We start from the raw sequence: 21,483 nt of genomic DNA, 5'->3' as shown, positions 1-21,483 counted from the left end.
TTAGGTTTGCAAGTCGCCGAGTCCAGTGCCTGTGCTTCGAATTGTTCCATGAAGAAGTTGGCCACCACTGGACTGAGAGGACTACCCATGGCGACGCCTTCCAGCTGTTCGTAGAAATCGCCATTCCACGTGAAATAGCTCGTGGTGAGACATGCATGGAAGAGCTTTTTGATGTCTTGCGGGAACATGGAACCGATGTGCTCCAGAGCGTCGCTGAGTGGCACTTTCGTAAATAACGAAACAACATCAAAACTGACCAGGATGTCGTTTGGCGCAAGTTTCAGTTTCTTCAGCTTCTCAATGAAATGTCCTGAGTCCTTAATGTATGTGTCGGTCTTTCCCACGTGTGGCTGTAGCAGAGAGGCCAAGTGTTTCGCCAGTTTATACGTTGGTGAGCCAGGAGCGCTAACGATCGGTCTCAGTGGAACGTTGTTCTTATGGATCTTGGGTAATCCATACAGCCGAGGTGGTAGGGCTTCTGTGTTGCGCAGGTTTCTCTGTATGTCCGCCGGCAGAGAAGACGCCTTGATTAATCGATTCGTATTCCGAGTGATACGCTGCGTCGGATCTGCACTTAGTTTTCGGTACGTCGTCGGATCTAATAGGTCTCGGATCTTTTGCTCATAATCTTCGGTCTTCATTACGACGGTCGCATTCCCCTTATCGGCAGGCAGTACCAATATACTCTTGTCGGCGTTGAGATTCTTAATGGCTTGTTCCTCTTCTTTCTTCAGGTTGCAAGCTGGTGGTTTTGCTCGGCGCAGTATCCTGGCTGTTTCAGTGCGTATTTCCTCTGCCCTTTCACAAGGAAGGGTCCGAATGGCTGCTTCGGTGTTGGCAATGATGTCCTCCATAGGTATGGTTCTCGGGATGATAGCGAAATTCCCTCCTTTTTGAAGGACTGACACTTCCTCTTCGGTCAATTGTCGTTCAGTGAGGTTGACCACTGTGTGTGACATGTCGGGAATCGCCTTGTCGGTCTGCTTCCGGCATCTTTCAAACTTTTTCTTTTGCCGCTCGGTGCAGCGCTCGAGTTCGTTCTGCATGCTCCTGTGAGTGATGCTGTCGATCTTGTCCCAGTCGTCTCGATGCATTCTGCTACTTAGTTGATAGAAAATGTCCAGAAGTTCCTGATCCGTTCTTGCCAAGTCTCTCCGTGTTGTATGTATTCGCTCACGAAGAAAAGCTCGTTCCATTCTCTCGTAGATACGATGTGCTTGGGCGGTGGTGAATAGGCGCTTGCATCTCAAGAACTTCGGTGTAGCACATTCATCTCGGCACCGTGACAGAAAGGCGAGAGAGGACATCAGTCGCGCTTTCTTCTTCCGTCGTTGGTCAAGGCGTCGGTACAATCTGCAAATCTCCTCCCCGTAGAGGCGTAATACAAAATTGTTAAGGCTTTCGTGGCCACTTGTTGACAAACTGCCTATTGGCTTCTGTCTCGGGTTCTTCGGCCGACGTTCATCTAATGATTTTTCTGACGTTTCGCCAGCACGAGTGGCTGGCATTGTCAAAGCTTCACCCTCTATTGCCGGTGGTGAACTGGAGGCGAGCTCGCGGCCGCAGACTATATGTACCTGGCGCGCCAACGTCCGAGGGCTTCTCCGCGGTCATTTCCGGTGCGGTTCTCCTCTTGCTACCTGCGACGGTCGTTCGCTGCAGTACGGGAAGCCAGGATCCGTTTACCTTAAGGCTTTCCTCTTTCTTGTTGAAACTGTTCGCGTGTTTTTGGATTTCTACAGCTTCTCTGAACAAGCGCGTGTGATAGTGCTTCTCTACAGCCAGAACTTCCGTGTCGGCGAATTTTATTACGTGGTCGGTCTCATTCAGTGCGTGTTCTGCCACGGCCGATTTCTCCACCTGCCCCAACCTGCAATGTCGCTTATGCTCTTTGATCCTGGTGTTAATGGATCGTCCAGTCATTCCGACATAAACTTTTCCGCATGTGCAAGGTATACGGTATATTCCCGACATTGCAAGTGGGTCTCTTTTCTCCTTCGCCGATCTAAGACACTCTTTGATCTTCCTTGTCGGTTTGAAAATCGTCTTTACGCCGTGTTTGCGCAATATACGGCCGATTCTGTCCGTCACTCTGGGAATGTATGGCAGAAAGGCCGTACCCGACATTTCTTTTTCTGGTTCCTTACTTCGCCGAGTGTTTGGCTCTGTTACACTTCTAATGTAATTTGTGGAGTACCCATTGCTCCTCAGAACAGTTTCCAGGTGTTGCATTTCTCGTTTGAGGTGTTGAGGCTCACATATTCGTCCTGCTCTCGTTACGAGCGTACTAATCATGCCTCTTTTCTGGCTCGGGTGGTGGTTTGACAGTTTGTGGAGGTATCGGTCCGTGTGTGTCGGTTTTCGATACACGCTGTGTCCCAGGTTTTCGCCGTCCCTTGTGACCAGCACATCTAGAAATGGCAGTTTCCTGTCCTTTTCTACCTCCATGGTAAATGTTATGTTGGCATGGAGGCTGTTCAAGTGTCTCAGGAATTCACCGAGCTGTTCTTCACCATGGCTCCACACCACGAAAGTATCATCGACGTACCTGTACCACACCTTAGGTTTGCAAGTCGCCGAGTCCAGTGCCTGTGCTTCGAATTGTTCCATGAAGAAGTTGGCCACCACTGGACTGAGAGGACTACCCATGGCGACGCCTTCCAGCTGTTCGTAGAAATCGCCATTCCACGTGAAATAGCTCGTGGTGAGACATGCATGGAAGAGCTTTTTGATGTCTTGCGGGAACATGGAACCGATGTGCTCCAGAGCGTCGCTGAGTGGCACTTTCGTAAATAACGAAACAACATCAAAACTGACCAGGATGTCGTTTGGCGCAAGTTTCAGTTTCTTCAGCTTCTCAATGAAATGTCCTGAGTCCTTAATGTATGTGTCGGTCTTTCCCACGTGTGGCTGTAGCAGAGAGGCCAAGTGTTTCGCCAGTTTATACGTTGGTGAGCCAGGAGCGCTAACGATCGGTCTCAGTGGAACGTTGTTCTTATGGATCTTGGGTAATCCATACAGCCGAGGTGGTAGGGCTTCTGTGTTGCGCAGGTTTCTCTGTATGTCCGCCGGCAGAGAAGACGCCTTGATTAATCGATTCGTATTCCGAGTGATACGCTGCGTCGGATCTGCACTTAGTTTTCGGTACGTCGTCGGATCTAATAGGTCTCGGATCTTTTGCTCATAATCTTCGGTCTTCATTACGACGGTCGCATTCCCCTTATCGGCAGGCAGTACCAATATACTCTTGTCGGCGTTGAGATTCTTAATGGCTTGTTCCTCTTCTTTCTTCAGGTTGCAAGCTGGTGGTTTTGCTCGGCGCAGTATCCTGGCTGTTTCAGTGCGTATTTCCTCTGCCCTTTCACAAGGAAGGGTCCGAATGGCTGCTTCGGTGTTGGCAATGATGTCCTCCATAGGTATGGTTCTCGGGATGATAGCGAAATTCCCTCCTTTTTGAAGGACTGACACTTCCTCTTCGGTCAATTGTCGTTCAGTGAGGTTGACCACTGTGTGTGACATGTCGGGAATCGCCTTGTCGGTCTGCTTCCGGCATCTTTCAAACTTTTTCTTTTGCCGCTCGGTGCAGCGCTCGAGTTCGTTCTGCATGCTCCTGTGAGTGATGCTGTCGATCTTGTCCCAGTCGTCTCGATGCATTCTGCTACTTAGTTGATAGAAAATGTCCAGAAGTTCCTGATCCGTTCTTGCCAAGTCTCTCCGTGTTGTATGTATTCGCTCACGAAGAAAAGCTCGTTCTATTCTCTCGTAGATACGATGTGCTTGGGCGGTGGTGAATAGGCGCTTGCATCTCAAGAACTTCGGTGTAGCACATTCATCTCGGCACCGTGACAGAAAGGCGAGAGAGGACATCAGTCGCGCTTTCTTCTTCCGTCGTTGGTCAAGGCGTCGGTACAATCTGCAAATCTCCTCCCCGTAGAGGCGTAATACAAAATTGTTAAGGCTTTCGTGGCCACTTGTTGACAAACTGCCTATTGGCTTCTGTCTCGGGTTCTTCGGCCGACGTTCATCTAATGATTTTTCTGACGTTTCGCCAGCACGAGTGGCTGGCATTGTCAAAGCTTCACCCTCCATTGCCGGTGGTGAACTGGAGGCGAGCTCGCGGCCGCAGACTATATGTACCTGGCGCGCCAACGTCCGAGGGCTTCTCCGCGGTCATTTCCGGTGCGGTTCTCCTCTTGCTACCTGCGACGGTCGTTCGCTGCAGTACGGGAAGCCAGGATCCGTTTACCTTAAGGCTTTCCTCTTTCTTGTTGAAACTGTTCGCGTGTTTTTGGATTTCTACAGCTTCTCTGAACAAGCGCGTGTGATAGTGCTTCTCTACAGCCAGAACTTCCGTGTCGGCGAATTTTATTACGTGGTCGGTCTCATTCAGTGCGTGTTCTGCCACGGCCGATTTCTCCACCTGCCCCAACCTGCAATGTCGCTTATGCTCTTTGATCCTGGTGTTAATGGATCGTCCAGTCATTCCGACATAAACTTTTCCGCATGTGCAAGGTATACGGTATATTCCCGACATTGCAAGTGGGTCTCTTTTCTCCTTCGCCGATCTAAGACACTCTTTGATCTTCCTTGTCGGTTTGAAAATCGTCTTTACGCCGTGTTTGCGCAATATACGGCCGATTCTGTCCGTCACTCTGGGAATGTATGGCAGAAAGGCCGTACCCGACATTTCTTTTTCTGGTTCCTTACTTCGCCGAGTGTTTGGCTCTGTTACACTTCTAATGTAATTTGTGGAGTACCCATTGCTCCTCAGAACAGTTTCCAGGTGTTGCATTTCTCGTTTGAGGTGTTGAGGCTCACATATTCGTCCTGCTCTCGTTACGAGCGTACTAATCATGCCTCTTTTCTGGCTCGGGTGGTGGTTTGACAGTTTGTGGAGGTATCGGTCCGTGTGTGTCGGTTTTCGATACACGCTGTGTCCCAGGTTTTCGCCGTCCCTTGTGACCAGCACATCTAGAAATGGCAGTTTCCTGTCCTTTTCTACCTCCATGGTAAATGTTATGTTGGCATGGAGGCTGTTCAAGTGTCTCAGGAATTCACCGAGCTGTTCTTCACCATGGCTCCACACCACGAAAGTATCATCGACGTACCTGTACCACACCTTAGGTTTGCAAGTCGCCGAGTCCAGTGCCTGTGCTTCGAATTGTTCCATGAAGAAGTTGGCCACCACTGGACTGAGAGGACTACCCATGGCGACGCCTTCCAGCTGTTCGTAGAAATCGCCATTCCACGTGAAATAGCTCGTGGTGAGACATGCATGGAAGAGCTTTTTGATGTCTTGCGGGAACATGGAACCGATGTACTCCAGAGCGTCGCTGAGTGGCACTTTCGTAAATAACGAAACAACATCAAAACTGACCAGGATGTCGTTTGGCGCAAGTTTCAGTTTCTTCAGCTTCTCAATGAAATGTCCTGAGTCCTTAATGTATGTGTCGGTCTTTCCCACGTGTGGCTGTAGCAGAGAGGCCAAGTGTTTCGCCAGTTTATACGTTGGTGAGCCAGGAGCGCTAACGATCGGTCTCAGTGGAACGTTGTTCTTATGGATCTTGGGTAATCCATACAGCCGAGGTGGTAGGGCTTCTGTGTTGCGCAGGTTTCTCTGTATGTCCGCCGGCAGAGAAGACGCCTTGATTAATCGATTCGTATTCCGAGTGATACGCTGCGTCGGATCTGCACTTAGTTTTCGGTACGTCGTCGGATCTAATAGGTCTCGGATCTTTTGCTCATAATCTTCGGTCTTCATTACGACGGTCGCATTCCCCTTATCGGCAGGCAGTACCAATATACTCTTGTCGGCGTTGAGATTCTTAATGGCTTGTTCCTCTTCTTTCTTCAGGTTGCAAGCTGGTGGTTTTGCTCGGCGCAGTATCCTGGCTGTTTCAGTGCGTATTTCCTCTGCCCTTTCACAAGGAAGGGTCCGAATGGCTGCTTCGGTGTTGGCAATGATGTCCTCCATAGGTATGGTTCTCGGGATGATAGCGAAATTCCCTCCTTTTTGAAGGACTGACACTTCCTCTTCGGTCAATTGTCGTTCAGTGAGGTTGACCACTGTGTGTGACATGTCGGGAATCGCCTTGTCGGTCTGCTTCCGGCATCTTTCAAACTTTTTCTTTTGCCGCTCGGTGCAGCGCTCGAGTTCGTTCTGCATGCTCCTGTGAGTGATGCTGTCGATCTTGTCCCAGTCGTCTCGATGCATTCTGCTACTTAGTTGATAGAAAATGTCCAGAAGTTCCTGATCCGTTCTTGCCAAGTCTCTCCGTGTTGTATGTATTCGCTCACGAAGAAAAGCTCGTTCCATTCTCTCGTAGATACGATGTGCTTGGGCGGTGGTGAATAGGCGCTTGCATCTCAAGAACTTCGGTGTAGCACATTCATCTCGGCACCGTGACAGAAAGGCGAGAGAGGACATCAGTCGCGCTTTCTTCTTCCGTCGTTGGTCAAGGCGTCGGTACAATCTGCAAATCTCCTCCCCGTAGAGGCGTAATACAAAATTGTTAAGGCTTTCGTGGCCACTTGTTGACAAACTGCCTATTGGCTTCTGTCTCGGGTTCTTCGGCCGACGTTCATCTAATGATTTTTCTGACGTTTCGCCAGCACGAGTGGCTGGCATTGTCAAAGCTTCACCCTCCATTGCCGGTGGTGAACTGGAGGCGAGCTCGCGGCCGCAGACTATATGTACCTGGCGCGCCAACGTCCGAGGGCTTCTCCGCGGTCATTTCCGGTGCGGTTCTCCTCTTGCTACCTGCGACGGTCGTTCGCTGCAGTACGGGAAGCCAGGATCCGTTTACCTTAAGGCTTTCCTCTTTCTTGTTGAAACTGTTCGCGTGTTTTTGGATTTCTACAGCTTCTCTGAACAAGCGCGTGTGATAGTGCTTCTCTACAGCCAGAACTTCCGTGTCGGCGAATTTTATTACGTGGTCGGTCTCATTCAGTGCGTGTTCTGCCACGGCCGATTTCTCCACCTGCCCCAACCTGCAATGTCGCTTATGCTCTTTGATCCTGGTGTTAATGGATCGTCCAGTCATTCCGACATAAACTTTTCCGCATGTGCAAGGTATACGGTATATTCCCGACATTGCAAGTGGGTCTCTTTTCTCCTTCGCCGATCTAAGACACTCTTTGATCTTCCTTGTCGGTTTGAAAATCGTCTTTACGCCGTGTTTGCGCAATATACGGCCGATTCTGTCCGTCACTCTGGGAATGTATGGCAGAAAGGCCGTACCCGACATTTCTTTTTCTGGTTCCTTACTTCGCCGAGTGTTTGGCTCTGTTACACTTCTAATGTAATTTGTGGAGTACCCATTGCTCCTCAGAACAGTTTCCAGGTGTTGCATTTCTCGTTTGAGGTGTTGAGGCTCACATATTCGTCCTGCTCTCGTTACGAGCGTACTAATCATGCCTCTTTTCTGGCTCGGGTGGTGGTTTGACAGTTTGTGGAGGTATCGGTCCGTGTGTGTCGGTTTTCGATACACGCTGTGTCCCAGGTTTTCGCCGTCCCTTGTGACCAGCACATCTAGAAATGGCAGTTTCCTGTCCTTTTCTACCTCCATGGTAAATGTTATGTTGGCATGGAGGCTGTTCAAGTGTCTCAGGAATTCACCGAGCTGTTCTTCACCATGGCTCCACACCACGAAAGTATCATCGACGTACCTGTACCACACCTTAGGTTTGCAAGTCGCCGAGTCCAGTGCCTGTGCTTCGAATTGTTCCATGAAGAAGTTGGCCACCACTGGACTGAGAGGACTACCCATGGCGACGCCTTCCAGCTGTTCGTAGAAATCGCCATTCCACGTGAAATAGCTCGTGGTGAGACATGCATGGAAGAGCTTTTTGATGTCTTGCGGGAACATGGAACCGATGTGCTCCAGAGCGTCGCTGAGTGGCACTTTCGTAAATAACGAAACAACATCAAAACTGACCAGGATGTCGTTTGGCGCAAGTTTCAGTTTCTTCAGCTTCTCAATGAAATGTCCTGAGTCCTTAATGTATGTGTCGGTCTTTCCCACGTGTGGCTGTAGCAGAGAGGCCAAGTGTTTCGCCAGTTTATACGTTGGTGAGCCAGGAGCGCTAACGATCGGTCTCAGTGGAACGTTGTTCTTATGGATCTTGGGTAATCCATACAGCCGAGGTGGTAGGGCTTCTGTGTTGCGCAGGTTTCTCTGTATGTCCGCCGGCAGAGAAGACGCCTTGATTAATCGATTCGTATTCCGAGTGATACGCTGCGTCGGATCTGCACTTAGTTTTCGGTACGTCGTCGGATCTAATAGGTCTCGGATCTTTTGCTCATAATCTTCGGTCTTCATTACGACGGTCGCATTCCCCTTATCGGCAGGCAGTACCAATATACTCTTGTCGGCGTTGAGATTCTTAATGGCTTGTTCCTCTTCTTTCTTCAGGTTGCAAGCTGGTGGTTTTGCTCGGCGCAGTATCCTGGCTGTTTCAGTGCGTATTTCCTCTGCCCTTTCACAAGGAAGGGTCCGAATGGCTGCTTCGGTGTTGGCAATGATGTCCTCCATAGGTATGGTTCTCGGGATGATAGCGAAATTCCCTCCTTTTTGAAGGACTGACACTTCCTCTTCGGTCAATTGTCGTTCAGTGAGGTTGACCACTGTGTGTGACATGTCGGGAATCGCCTTGTCGGTCTGCTTCCGGCATCTTTCAAACTTTTTCTTTTGCCGCTCGGTGCAGCGCTCGAGTTCGTTCTGCATGCTCCTGTGAGTGATGCTGTCGATCTTGTCCCAGTCGTCTCGATGCATTCTGCTACTTAGTTGATAGAAAATGTCCAGAAGTTCCTGATCCGTTCTTGCCAAGTCTCTCCGTGTTGTATGTATTCGCTCACGAAGAAAAGCTCGTTCCATTCTCTCGTAGATACGATGTGCTTGGGCGGTGGTGAATAGGCGCTTGCATCTCAAGAACTTCGGTGTAGCACATTCATCTCGGCACCGTGACAGAAAGGCGAGAGAGGACATCAGTCGCGCTTTCTTCTTCCGTCGTTGGTCAAGGCGTCGGTACAATCTGCAAATCTCCTCCCCGTAGAGGCGTAATACAAAATTGTTAAGGCTTTCGTGGCCACTTGTTGACAAACTGCCTATTGGCTTCTGTCTCGGGTTCTTCGGCCGACGTTCATCTAATGATTTTTCTGACGTTTCGCCAGCACGAGTGGCTGGCATTGTCAAAGCTTCACCCTCCATTGCCGGTGGTGAACTGGAGGCGAGCTCGCGGCCGCAGACTATATGTACCTGGCGCGCCAACGTCCGAGGGCTTCTCCGCGGTCATTTCCGGTGCGGTTCACCTCTTGCTACCTGCGACGGTCGTTCGCTGCAGTACGGGAAGCCAGGATCCGTTTACCTTAAGGCTTTCCTCTTTCTTGTTGAAACTGTTCGCGTGTTTTTGGATTTCTACAGCTTCTCTGAACAAGCGCGTGTGATAGTGCTTCTCTACAGCCAGAACTTCCGTGTCGGCGAATTTTATTACGTGGTCGGTCTCATTCAGTGCGTGTTCTGCCACGGCCGATTTCTCCACCTGCCCCAACCTGCAATGTCGCTTATGCTCTTTGATCCTGGTGTTAATGGATCGTCCAGTCATTCCGACATAAACTTTTCCGCATGTGCAAGGTATACGGTATATTCCCGACATTGCAAGTGGGTCTCTTTTCTCCTTCGCCGATCTAAGACACTCTTTGATCTTCCTTGTCGGTTTGAAAATCGTCTTTACGCCGTGTTTGCGCAATATACGGCCGATTCTGTCCGTCACTCTGGGAATGTATGGCAGAAAGGCCGTACCCGACATTTCTTTTTCTGGTTCCTTACTTCACCGAGTGTTTGGCTCTGTTACACTTCTAATGTAATTTGTGGAGTACCCATTGCTCCTCAGAACAGTTTCCAGGTGTTGCATTTCTCGTTTGAGGTGTTGAGGCTCACATATTCGTCCTGCTCTCGTTACGAGCGTACTAATCATGCCTCTTTTCTGGCTCGGGTGGTGGTTTGACAGTTTGTGGAGGTATCGGTCCGTGTGTGTCGGTTTTCGATACACGCTGTGTCCCAGGTTTTCGCCGTCCCTTGTGACCAGCACATCTAGAAATGGCAGTTTCCTGTCCTTTTCTACCTCCATGGTAAATGTTATGTTGGCATGGAGGCTGTTCAAGTGTCTCAGGAATTCACCGAGCTGTTCTTCACCATGGCTCCACACCACGAAAGTATCATCGACGTACCTGTACCACACCTTAGGTTTGCAAGTCGCCGAGTCCAGTGCCTGTGCTTCGAATTGTTCCATGAAGAAGTTGGCCACCACTGGACTGAGAGGACTACCCATGGCGACGCCTTCCAGCTGTTCGTAGAAATCGCCATTCCACGTGAAATAGCTCGTGGTGAGACATGCATGGAAGAGCTTTTTGATGTCTTGCGGGAACATGGAACCGATGTGCTCCAGAGCGTCGCTGAGTGGCACTTTCGTAAATAACGAAACAACATCAAAACTGACCAGGATGTCGTTTGGCGCAAGTTTCAGTTTCTTCAGCTTCTCAATGAAATGTCCTGAGTCCTTAATGTATGTGTCGGTCTTTCCCACGTGTGGCTGTAGCAGAGAGGCCAAGTGTTTCGCCAGTTTATACGTTGGTGAGCCAGGAGCGCTAACGATCGGTCTCAGTGGAACGTTGTTCTTATGGATCTTGGGTAATCCATACAGCCGAGGTGGTAGGGCTTCTGTGTTGCGCAGGTTTCTCTGTATGTCCGCCGGCAGAGAAGACGCCTTGATTAATCGATTCGTATTCCGAGTGATACGCTGCGTCGGATCTGCACTTAGTTTTCGGTACGTCGTCGGATCTAATAGGTCTCGGATCTTTTGCTCATAATCTTCGGTCTTCATTACGACGGTCGCATTCCCCTTATCGGCAGGCAGTACCAATATACTCTTGTCGGCGTTGAGATTCTTAATGGCTTGTTCCTCTTCTTTCTTCAGGTTGCAAGCTGGTGGTTTTGCTCGGCGCAGTATCCTGGCTGTTTCAGTGCGTATTTCCTCTGCCCTTTCACAAGGAAGGGTCCGAATGGCTGCTTCGGTGTTGGCAATGATGTCCTCCATAGGTATGGTTCTCGGGATGATAGCGAAATTCCCTCCTTTTTGAAGGACTGACACTTCCTCTTCGGTCAATTGTCGTTCAGTGAGGTTGACCACTGTGTGTGACATGTCGGGAATCGCCTTGTCGGTCTGCTTCCGGCATCTTTCAAACTTTTTCTTTTGCCGCTCGGTGCAGCGCTCGAGTTCGTTCTGCATGCTCCTGTGAGTGATGCTGTCGATCTTGTCCCAGTCGTCTCGATGCATTCTGCTACTTAGTTGATAGAAAATGTCCAGAAGTTCCTGATCCGTTCTTGCCAAGTCTCTCCGTGTTGTATGTATTCGCTCACGAAGAAAAGCTCGTTCCATTCTCTCGTAGATACGATGTGCTTGGGCGGTGGTGAATAGGCGCTTGCATCTCAAGAACTTCGGTGTAGCACATTCATCTCGGCACCGTGACAGAAAGGCGAGAGAGGACATCAGTCGCGCTTTCTTCTTCCGTCGTTGGTCAAGGCGTCGGTACAATCTGCAAATCTCCTCCCCGTAGAGGCGTAATACAAAATTGTTAAGGCTTTCGTGGCCACTTGTTGACAAACTGCCTATTGGCTTCTGTCTCGGGTTCTTCGGCCGACGTTCATCTAATGATTTTTCTGACGTTTCGCCAGCACGAGTGGCTGGCATTGTCAAAGCTTCACCCTCCATTGCCGGTGGTGAACTGGAGGCGAGCTCGCGGCCGCAGACTATATGTACCTGGCGCGCCAACGTCCGAGGGCTTCTCCGCGGTCATTTCCGGTGCGGTTCACCTCTTGCTACCTGCGACGGTCGTTCGCTGCAGTACGGGAAGCCAGGATCCGTTTACCTTAAGGCTTTCCTCTTTCTTGTTGAAACTGTTCGCGTGTTTTTGGATTTCTACAGCTTCTCTGAACAAGCGCGTGTGATAGTGCTTCTCTACAGCCAGAACTTCCGTGTCGGCGAATTTTATTACGTGGTCGGTCTCATTCAGTGCGTGTTCTGCCACGGCCGATTTCTCCACCTGCCCCAACCTGCAATGTCGCTTATGCTCTTTGATCCTGGTGTTAATGGATCGTCCAGTCATTCCGACATAAACTTTTCCGCATGTGCAAGGTATACGGTATATTCCCGACATTGCAAGTGGGTCTCTTTTCTCCTTCGCCGATCTAAGACACTCTTTGATCTTCCTTGTCGGTTTGAAAATCGTCTTTACGCCGTGTTTGCGCAATATACGGCCGATTCTGTCCGTCACTCTGGGAATGTATGGCAGAAAGGCCGTACCCGACATTTCTTTTTCTGGTTCCTTACTTCACCGAGTGTTTGGCTCTGTTACACTTCTAATGTAATTTGTGGAGTACCCATTGCTCCTCAGAACAGTTTCCAGGTGTTGCATTTCTCGTTTGAGGTGTTGAGGCTCACATATTCGTCCTGCTCTCGTTACGAGCGTACTAATCATGCCTCTTTTCTGGCTCGGGTGGTGGTTTGACAGTTTGTGGAGGTATCGGTCCGTGTGTGTCGGTTTTCGATACACGCTGTGTCCCAGGTTTTCGCCGTCCCTTGTGACCAGCACATCTAGAAATGGCAGTTTCCTGTCCTTTTCTACCTCCATGGTAAATGTTATGTTGGCATGGAGGCTGTTCAAGTGTCTCAGGAATTCACCGAGCTGTTCTTCACCATGGCTCCACACCACGAAAGTATCATCGACGTACCTGTACCACACCTTAGGTTTGCAAGTCGCCGAGTCCAGTGCCTGTGCTTCGAATTGTTCCATGAAGAAGTTGGCCACCACTGGACTGAGAGGACTACCCATGGCGACGCCTTCCAGCTGTTCGTAGAAATCGCCATTCCACGTGAAATAGCTCGTGGTGAGACATGCATGGAAGAGCTTTTTGATGTCTTGCGGGAACATGGAACCGATGTGCTCCAGAGCGTCGCTGAGTGGCACTTTCGTAAATAACGAAACAACATCAAAACTGACCAGGATGTCGTTTGGCGCAAGTTTCAGTTTCTTCAGCTTCTCAATGAAATGTCCTGAGTCCTTAATGTATGTGTCGGTCTTTCCCACGTGTGGCTGTAGCAGAGAGGCCAAGTGTTTCGCCAGTTTATACGTTGGTGAGCCAGGAGCGCTAACGATCGGTCTCAGTGGAACGTTGTTCTTATGGATCTTGGGTAATCCATACAGCCGAGGTGGTAGGGCTTCTGTGTTGCGCAGGTTTCTCTGTATGTCCGCCGGCAGAGAAGACGCCTTGATTAATCGATTCGTATTCCGAGTGATACGCTGCGTCGGATCTGCACTTAGTTTTCGGTACGTCGTCGGATCTAATAGGTCTCGGATCTTTTGCTCATAATCTTCGGTCTTCATTACGACGGTCGCATTCCCCTTATCGGCAGGCAGTACCAATATACTCTTGTCGGCGTTGAGATTCTTAATGGCTTGTTCCTCTTCTTTCTTCAGGTTGCAAGCTGGTGGTTTTGCTCGGCGCAGTATCCTGGCTGTTTCAGTGCGTATTTCCTCTGCCCTTTCACAAGGAAGGGTCCGAATGGCTGCTTCGGTGTTGGCAATGATGTCCTCCATAGGTATGGTTCTCGGGATGATAGCGAAATTCCCTCCTTTTTGAAGGACTGACACTTCCTCTTCGGTCAATTGTCGTTCAGTGAGGTTGACCACTGTGTGTGACATGTCGGGAATCGCCTTGTCGGTCTGCTTCCGGCATCTTTCAAACTTTTTCTTTTGCCGCTCGGTGCAGCGCTCGAGTTCGTTCTGCATGCTCCTGTGAGTGATGCTGTCGATCTTGTCCCAGTCGTCTCGATGCATTCTGCTACTTAGTTGATAGAAAATGTCCAGAAGTTCCTGATCCGTTCTTGCCAAGTCTCTCCGTGTTGTATGTATTCGCTCACGAAGAAAAGCTCGTTCCATTCTCTCGTAGATACGATGTGCTTGGGCGGTGGTGAATAGGCGCTTGCATCTCAAGAACTTCGGTGTAGCACATTCATCTCGGCACCGTGACAGAAAGGCGAGAGAGGACATCAGTCGCGCTTTCTTCTTCCGTCGTTGGTCAAGGCGTCGGTACAATCTGCAAATCTCCTCCCCGTAGAGGCGTAATACAAAATTGTTAAGGCTTTCGTGGCCACTTGTTGACAAACTGCCTATTGGCTTCTGTCTCGGGTTCTTCGGCCGACGTTCATCTAATGATTTTTCTGACGTTTCGCCAGCACGAGTGGCTGGCATTGTCAAAGCTTCACCCTCCATTGCCGGTGGTGAACTGGAGGCGAGCTCGCGGCCGCAGACTATATGTACCTGGCGCGCCAACGTCCGAGGGCTTCTCCGCGGTCATTTCCGGTGCGGTTCTCCTCTTGCTACCTGCGACGGTCGTTCGCTGCAGTACGGGAAGCCAGGATCCGTTTACCTTAAGGCTTTCCTCTTTCTTGTTGAAACTGTTCGCGTGTTTTTGGATTTCTACAGCTTCTCTGAACAAGCGCGTGTGATAGTGCTTCTCTACAGCCAGAACTTCCGTGTCGGCGAATTTTATTACGTGGTCGGTCTCATTCAGTGCGTGTTCTGCCACGGCCGATTTCTCCACCTGCCCCAACCTGCAATGTCGCTTATGCTCTTTGATCCTGGTGTTAATGGATCGTCCAGTCACTCCGACATAAACTTTTCCGCATGTGCAAGGTATACGGTATATTCCCGACATTGCAAGTGGGTCTCTTTTCTCCTTCGCCGATCTAAGACACTCTTTGATCTTCCTTGTCGGTTTGAAAATCGTCTTTACGCCGTGTTTGCGCAATATACGGCCGATTCTGTCCGTCACTCTGGGAATGTATGGCAGAAAGGCCGTACCCGACATTTCTTTTTCTGGTTCCTTACTTCGCCGAGTGTTTGGCTCTGTTACACTTCTAATGTAATTTGTGGAGTACCCATTGCTCTTCAGAACAGTTTCCAGGTGTTGCATTTCTCGTTTGAGGTGTTGAGGCTCACATATTCGTCCTGCTCTCGTTACGAGCGTACTAATCATGCCTCTTTTCTGGCTCGGGTGGTGGTTTGACAGTTTGTGGAGGTATCGGTCCGTGTGTGTCGGTTTTCGATACACGCTGTGTCCCAGGTTTTCGCCGTCCCTTGTGACCAGCACATCTAGAAATGGCAGTTTCCTGTCCTTTTCTACCTCCATGGTAAATGTTATGTTGGCATGGAGGCTGTTCAAGTGTCTCAGGAATTCACCGAGCTGTTCTTCACCATGGCTCCACACCACGAAAGTATCATCGACGTACCTGTACCACACCTTAGGTTTGCAAGTCGCCGAGTCCAGTGCCTGTGCTTCGAATTGTTCCATGAAGAAGTTGGCCACCACTGGACTGAGAGGACTACCCATGGCGACGCCTTCCAGCTGTTCGTAGAAATCGCCATTCCACGTGAAATAGCTCGTGGTGAGACATGCATGGAAGAGCTTTTTGATGCCTTGCGGGAACATGGAACCGATGTGCTCCAGAGCGTCGCTGAGTGGCACTTTCGTAAATAACGAAACAACATCAAAACTGACCAGGATGTCGTTTGGCGCAAGTTTCAGTTTCTTCAGCTTCTCAATGAAATGTCCTGAGTCCTTAATGTATGTGTCGGTCTTTCCCACGTGTGGCTGTAGCAGAGAGGCCAAGTGTTTCGCCAGTTTATACGTTGGTGAGCCAGGAGCGCTAACGATCGGTCTCAGTGGAACGTTGTTCTTATGGATCTTGGGTAATCCATACAGCCGAGGTGGTAGGGCTTCTGTGTTGCGCAGGTTTCTCTGTATGTCCGCCGGCAGAGAAGACGCCTTGATTAATCGATTCGTATTCCGAGTGATACGCTGCGTCGGATCTGCACTTAGTTTTCGGTACGTCGTCGGATCTAATAGGTCTCGGATCTTTTGCTCATAATCTTCGGTCTTCATTACGACGGTCGCATTCCCCTTATCGGCAGGCAGTACCAATATACTCTTGTCGGCGTTGAGATTCTTAATGGCTTGTTCCTCTTCTTTCTTCAGGTTGCAAGCTGGTGGTTTTGCTCGGCGCAGTATCCTGGCTGTTTCAGTGCGTATTTCCTCTGCCCTTTCACACAAGGAAGGGTCCGAATGGCTGCTTCGGTGTTGGCAATGATGTCCTCCATAGGTATGGTTCTCGGGATGATAGCGAAATTCCCTCCTTTTTGAAGGACTGACACTTCCTCTTCGGTCAATTGTCGTTCAGTGAGGTTGACCACTGTGTGTGACATGTCGGGAATCGCCTTGTCGGTCTGCTTCCGGCATCTTTCAAACTTTTTCTTTTGCCGCTCGGTGCAGCGCTCGAGTTCGTTCTGCATGCTCCTGTGAGTGATGCTGTCGATCTTGTCCCAGTCGTCTCGATGCATTCTGCTACTTAGTTGATAGAAAATGTCCAGAAGTTCCTGATCCGTTCTTGCCAAGTCTCTCCGTGTTGTATGTATTCGCTCACGAAGAAAAGCTCGTTCCATTCTCTCGTAGATACGATGTGCTTGGGCGGTGGTGAATAGGCGCTTGCATCTCAAGAACTTCGGTGTAGCACATTCATCTCGGCACCGTGACAGAAAGGCGAGAGAGGACATCAGTCGCGCTTTCTTCTTCCGTCGTTGGTCAAGGCGTCGGTACAATCTGCAAATCTCCTCCCCGTAGAGGCGTAATACAAAATTGTTAAGGCTTTCGTGGCCACTTGTTGACAAACTGCCTATTGGCTTCTGTCTCGGGTTCTTCGGCCGACGTTCATCTAATGATTTTTCTGACGTTTCGCCAGCACGAGTGGCTGGCATTGTCAAAGCTTCACCCTCCATTGCCGGTGGTGAACTGGAGGCGAGCTCGCGGCCGCAGACTATATGTACCTGGCGCGCCAACGTCCGAGGGCTTCTCCGCGGTCATTTCCGGTGCGGTTCTCCTCTTGCTACCTGCGACGGTCGTTCGCTGCAGTACGGGAAGCCAGGATCCGTTTACCTTAAGGCTTTCCTCTTTCTTGTTGAAACTGTTCGCGTGTTTTTGGATTTCTACAGCTTCTCTGAACAAGCGCGTGTGATAGTGCTTCTCTACAGCCAGAACTTCCGTGTCGGCGAATTTTATTACGTGGTCGGTCTCATTCAGTGCGTGTTCTGCCACGGCCGATTTCTCCACCTGCCCCAACCTGCAATGTCGCTTATGCTCTTTGATCCTGGTGTTAATGGATCGTCCAGTCATTCCGACATAAACTTTTCCGCATGTGCAAGGTATACGGTATATTCCCGACATTGCAAGTGGGTCTCTTTTCTCCTTCGCCGATCTAAGACACTCTTTGATCTTCCTTGTCGGTTTGAAAATCGTCTTTACGCCGTGTTTGCGCAATATACGGCCGATTCTGTCCGTCACTCTGGGAATGTATGGCAGAAAGGCCGTACCCGACATTTCTTTTTCTGGTTCCTTACTTCGCCGAGTGTTTGGCTCTGTTACACTTCTAATGTAATTTGTGGAGTACCCATTGCTCCTCAGAACAGTTTCCAGGTGTTGCATTTCTCGTTTGAGGTGTTGAGGCTCACATATTCGTCCTGCTCTCGTTACGAGCGTACTAATCATGCCTCTTTTCTGGCTCGGGTGGTGGTTTGACAGTTTGTGGAGGTATCGGTCCGTGTGTGTCGGTTTTCGATACACGCTGTGTCCCAGGTTTTCGCCGTCCCTTGTGACCAGCACATCTAGAAATGGCAGTTTCCTGTCCTTTTCTATCTCTATGGTAAATGTTATGTTGGCATGGAGGCTGTTCAAGTGTCTCAGGAATTCACCGAGCTGTTCTTCACCATGGCTCCACACCACGAAAGTATCATCGACGTACCTGTACCACACCTTAGGTTTGCAAGTCGCCGAGTCCAGTGCCTGTGCTTCGAATTGTTCCATGAAGAAGTTGGCCACCACTGGACTGAGAGGACTACCCATGGCGACGCCTTCCAGCTGTTCGTAGAAATCGCCATTCCACGTGAAATAGCTCGTGGTGAGACATGCATGGAAGAGCTTTTTGATGTCTTGCGGGAACATGGAACCGATGTGCTCCAGAGCGTCGCTGAGTGGCACTTTCGTAAATAACGAAACAACATCAAAACTGACCAGGATGTCGTTTGGCGCAAGTTTCAGTTTCTTCAGCTTCTCAATGAAATGTCCTGAGTCCTTAATGTATGTGTCGGTCTTTCCCACGTGTGGCTGTAGCAGAGAGGCCAAGTGTTTCGCCAGTTTATACGTTGGTGAGCCAGGAGCGCTAACGATCGGTCTCAGTGGAACGTTGTTTTTATGGATCTTGGGTAATCCATACAGCCGAGGTGGTAGGGCTTCTGTGTTGCGCAGGTTTCTCTGTATGTCCGCCGGCAGAGAAGACGCCTTGATTAATCGATTCGTATTCCGAGTGATACGCTGCGTCGGATCTGCACTTAGTTTTCGGTACGTCGTCGGATCTAATAGGTCTCGGATCTTTTGCTCATAATCTTCGGTCTTCATTACGACGGTCGCATTCCCCTTATCGGCAGGCAGTACCAATATACTCTTGTCGGCGTTGAGATTCTTAATGGCTTGTTCCTCTTCTTTCTTCAGGTTGCAAGCTGGTGGTTTTGCTCGGCGCAGTATCCTGGCTGTTTCAGTGCGTATTTCCTCTGCCCTTTCACAAGGAAGGGTCCGAATGGCTGCTTCGGTGTTGGCAATGATGTCCTCCATAGGTATGGTTCTCGGGATGATAGCGAAATTCCCTCCTTTTTGAAGGACTGACACTTCCTCTTCGGTCAATTGTCGTTCAGTGAGGTTGACCACTGTGTGTGACATGTCGGGAATCGCCTTGTCGGTCTGCTTCCGGCATCTTTCAAACTTTTTCTTTTGCCGCTCGGTGCAGCGCTCGAGTTCGTTCTGCATGCTCCTGTGAGTGATGCTGTCGATCTTGTCCCAGTCGTCTCGATGCATTCTGCTACTTAGTTGATAGAAAATGTCCAGAAGTTCCTGATCCGTTCTTGCCAAGTCTCTCCGTGTTGTATGTATTCGCTCACGAAAAAAAGCTCGTTCCATTCTCTCGTAGATACGATGTGCTTGGGCGGTGGTGAATAGGCGCTTGCATCTCAAGAACTTCGGTGTAGCACATTCATCTCGGCACCGTGACAGAAAGGCGAGAGAGGACATCAGTCGCGCTTTCTTCTTCCGTCGTTGGTCAAGGCGTCGGTACAATCTGCAAATCTCCTCCCCGTAGAGGCGTAATACAAAATTGTTAAGGCTTTCGTGGCCACTTGTTGACAAACTGCCTATTGGCTTCTGTCTCGGGTTCTTCGGCCGACGTTCATCTAATGATTTTTCTGACGTTTCGCCAGCACGAGTGGCTGGCATTGTCAAAGCTTCACCCTCCATTGCCGGTGGTGAACTGGAGGCGAGCTCGCGGCCGCAGACTATATGTACCTGGCGCGCCAACGTCCGAGGGCTTCTCCGCGGTCATTTCCGGTGCGGTTCTCCTCTTGCTACCTGCGACGGTCGTTCGCTGCAGTACGGGAAGCCAGGATCCGTTTACCTTAAGGCATTCCTCTTTCTTGTTGAAACTGTTCGCGTGTTTTTGGATTTCTACAGCTTCTCTGAACAAGCGCGTGTGATAGTGCTTCTCTACAGCCAGAACTTCCGTGTCGGCGAATTTTATTACGTGGTCGGTCTCATTCAGTGCGTGTTCTGCCACGGCCGATTTCTCCACCTGCCCCAACCTGCAATGTCGCTTATGCTCTTTGATCCTGGTGTTAATGGATCGTCCAGTCATTCCGACATAAACTTTTCCGCATGTGCAAGGTATACGGTATATTCCCGACATTGCAAGTGGGTCTCTTTTCTCCTTCGCCGATCTAAGACACTCTTTGATCTTCCTTGTCGGTTTGAAAATCGTCTTTACGCCGTGTTTGCGCAATATACGGCCGATTCTGTCCGTCACTCTGGGAATGTATGGCAGAAAGGCCGTACCCGACATTTCTTTTTCTGGTTCCTTACTTCGCCGAGTGTTTGGCTCTGTTACACTTCTAATGTAATTTGTGGAGTACCCATTGCTCCTCAGAACAGTTTCCAGGTGTTGCATTTCTCGTTTGAGGTGTTGAGGCTCACATATTCGTCCTGCTCTCGTTACGAGCGTACTAATCATGCCTCTTTTCTGGCTCGGGTGGTGGTTTGACAGTTTGTGGAGGTATCGGTCCGTGTGTGTCGGTTTTCGATACACGCTGTGTCCCAGGTTTTCGCCGTCCCTTGTGACCAGGCAGTTTCCTGTCCTTTTCTACCTCCATGGTAAATGTTATGTTGGCATGGAGGCTGTTCAAGTGTCTCAGGAATTCACCGAGCTGTTCTTCACCATGGCTCCACACCACGAAAGTATCATCGACGTACCTGTACCACACCTTAGGTTTGCAAGTCGCCGAGTCCAGTGCCTGTGCTTCGAATTGTTCCATGAAGAAGTTGGCCACCACTGGACTGAGAGGACTACCCATGGCGACGCCTTCCAGCTGTTCGTAGAAATCGCCATTCCACGTGAAATAGCTCGTGGTGAGACATGCATGGAAGAGCTTTTTGATGTCTTGCGGGAACATGGAACCGATGTGCTCCAGAGCGTCGCTGAGTGGCACTTTCGTAAATAACGAAACAACATCAAAACTGACCAGGATGTCGTTTGGCGCAAGTTTCAGTTTCTTCAGCTTCTCAATGAAATGTCCTGAGTCCTTAATGTATGTGTCGGTCTTTCCCACGTGTGGCTGTAGCAGAGAGGCCAAGTGTTTCGCCAGTTTATACGTTGGTGAGCCAGGAGCGCTAACGATCGGTCTCAGTGGAACGTTGTTCTTATGGATCTTGGGTAATCCATACAGCCGAGGTGGTAGGGCTTCTGTGTTGCGCAGGTTTCTCTGTATGTCCGCCGGCAGAGAAGACGCCTTGATTAATCGATTCGTATTCCGAGTGATACGCTGCGTCGGATCTGCACTTAGTTTTCGGTACGTCGTCGGATCTAATAGGTCTCGGATCTTTTGCTCATAATCTTCGGTCTTCATTACGACGGTCGCATTCCCCTTATCGGCAGGCAGTACCAATATACTCTTGTCGGCGTTGAGATTCTTAATGGCTTGTTCCTCTTCTTTCTTCAGGTTGCAAGCTGGTGGTTTTGCTCGGCGCAGTATCCTGGCTGTTTCAGTGCGTATTTCCTCTGCCCTTTCACAAGGAAGGGTCCGAATGGCTGCTTCGGTGTTGGCAATGATGTCCTCCATAGGTATGGTTCTCGGGATGATAGCGAAATTCCCTCCTTTTTGAAGGACTGACACTTCCTCTTCGGTCAATTGTCGTTCAGTGAGGTTGACCACTGTGTGTGACATGTCGGGAATCGCCTTGTCGGTCTGCTTCCGGCATCTTTCAAACTTTTTCTTTTGCC

This window comes from Schistocerca nitens, chromosome 3 (genome assembly GCF_023898315.1).
Source record: "Schistocerca nitens isolate TAMUIC-IGC-003100 chromosome 3, iqSchNite1.1, whole genome shotgun sequence".
Taxonomy (NCBI): domain Eukaryota; kingdom Metazoa; phylum Arthropoda; class Insecta; order Orthoptera; family Acrididae; genus Schistocerca; species Schistocerca nitens.
The sequence above is the reverse complement of the archived record's forward strand: the minus strand, read 5'-3'. Positions refer to the sequence as shown.